The sequence below is a fragment of the Temnothorax nylanderi genome, unplaced genomic scaffold (genome assembly GCF_030848795.1).
Source record: "Temnothorax nylanderi isolate EJ_2023f unplaced genomic scaffold, tnyl_v1.0 TNYL_tig0546_pilon, whole genome shotgun sequence".
Classification (NCBI taxonomy): Eukaryota; Metazoa; Arthropoda; class Insecta; order Hymenoptera; family Formicidae; genus Temnothorax; species Temnothorax nylanderi.
The window spans coordinates 111,417-113,513 of record NW_027249608.1 but is presented as its reverse complement, the minus strand read 5'-3'; the positions used below and the strand labels follow the sequence as shown (position 1 = coordinate 113,513).

Below are 2,097 nucleotides of genomic sequence, written 5' to 3'. Positions count from 1 at the left end.
TTAATTTATAATAAGTCCGGCTTCGCGAAGTTCCTCGATGATCGACATGATCTCGTTGTCGTGAGCATTGTTGCCAGCGTGGCGCGAAGCGTCGAGCAATCGGAGACGATCCACCAGGTCGTTGGGGTCGTCCCAGTGCACGTAGTCGATCTTATTGTCGGTTAGCGTCATCGCGCGAGGCATGGATAATCCCTTTCCAGATTTTTTTCTTTCTGGATTCGATAGATATCAACGGTGCGATTACATATCTATACTTGTATCCCCTGTTGCCCAGTAATGGAGCATGCGCATTGTGTTTGCGTTTATGAGCACTCGTCTCCAACAGGATGCTCTTGTACGTTTGCTTATCGTCCTCCGTGTAGATGTCGTCATTGGGTTGACTCTTGAAGATCAACTCGTAAAGACCAGGTGTGCCGATATATCGTACGTCGCCGATAATTATGTTATCCGCCTTGTCCACGTCAAAACGTTTATTGCCGAGCATCATTCCATCGTTGTCGAAACAAACGCCGTACACGTAGTCTATAACCTTTTGATTGTCGCTCAAAGCAGTTCCGATGTACTTTTGGCCCAACGGACCCAAGTGATCTCGCTTTGATTCTTCAAATATTTCTCGACCCTCCGCTGTCTGCAACTGCTTTCGAATGGACGTCTCAAGATTACTTGTGTTCATGCTTTCGAAATCATCATTATCATCATCATCATCATCATCATCGCTCGCGAGTAATTCGGAACTTGTACGTTGTACGGTTCGCGTTGCCGTGGACGGTGTAGAGGTTATCAGTGCAGGTACATTTAGTGGAGCAACTTTCGATCGTTTCGATTTAAGAAAATTAAGCGGCGTCGATCCGAAGCGATTCGACCAGGAGCTATCTCGTCTCCTCTTTCTCGACATCGCATCCTCCTCTTCGCGCTGTTGATCGGGTAACGTTTCCATCCCCGCGTCAGCGACGCTTTCCGGCTCCTCCTTCACCGCGATCGAGTTGTCGACGATCTTTTGCAGCGGTCCGATGAGGGGCTTAAAGTGCGTGTCCAACTCAATGTCCTTCTCGATCTTACCGGTCTTCAAAGCGCGAAGTTTCTTGCGAATCGAATCACTCGTTTTCGCAATCTCTTTCACAATCTTCTCGCGTTCGCGAATATTCTCGCCCCCGTTGATCGCGGCCATCGCGGGGAAAACAAAGCAGAGTGTCAATGTCTCTATAACGCTAACGTTTCACCTCCGACGAGGTATCGGCAACGACTGATCGCTTTTGCGGTATCGCGAACACGTTAAATCCTTTTCTGTATCGGCCGTTCGAAAGCGCGCTGTCCTTGTCTATCACTACGAATCCGTACTTTTGTTGCCAACAATTGTGGCACAACGAGCAAAATTCGTCGTACGGCATGTCGGTATTTACGTGATCGTTGTACACGTGTTTCAAATTGGTACCATCCTGTTTGAACAGGATCAGCAGGTTCGCGTTGTCGCGTATCAGATGTTTAGGTATTCTCGCGTACGTCTGACAAAGATAGAAGGAGTCAACGCTCGAGTGCCTGCCCATTGAGAAATACTCTCTCACCGCGTCTTGCTTATCGCACGCCACGTCATCGAAGACGAAGATCGAGTTTGGACGCGCGTCGCTCGGTGGAATGACGTCACTGTTATTGGATAACGTAAAGTAGCCGATTTCATCGATCGATGTCAACAAATTCTCCAAATATCGATATTTCGGCTGTTGCAACGATTTCGAGTATACGTACACGTTTTCGAAACGTACGCCGTGCGGACTTTCCAACATGCTTATCAAAACGTTGGTTTTACCGCGATTCGAGGGGCCGCAAATGATCGCGCGTATAGTAGTCGGTAACATCGTACCGTGCTTGCGTTTCTCCGCGTTGCCCCCCATCGACCGTAATCTGTCGTCGCAATTGGTCACGCGAACGGTTGTCGCCAACGGTTGTCGCACGAATCTCATTTTTTTCCACACTGCCGACTCTCTGGCTGACTCGAACGCCTATTTATAGGCGAGCGGAACCGCGAATCGCTCAGTAGTAAAGATGTTCGTCCTACTGTCGAGACCTTCCGATATTCGCGGCTTGAGCGCCGAACAGCTG

General features: G+C 49.0%; 1 pseudogene; it reads right to left on the bottom strand.

The window, feature by feature from the left end:
• On the bottom strand, positions 1-1,168 carry LOC139783821 (uncharacterized; annotated as a pseudogene).
• Between the last annotated feature and the right edge of the window lie 929 nt (positions 1,169-2,097).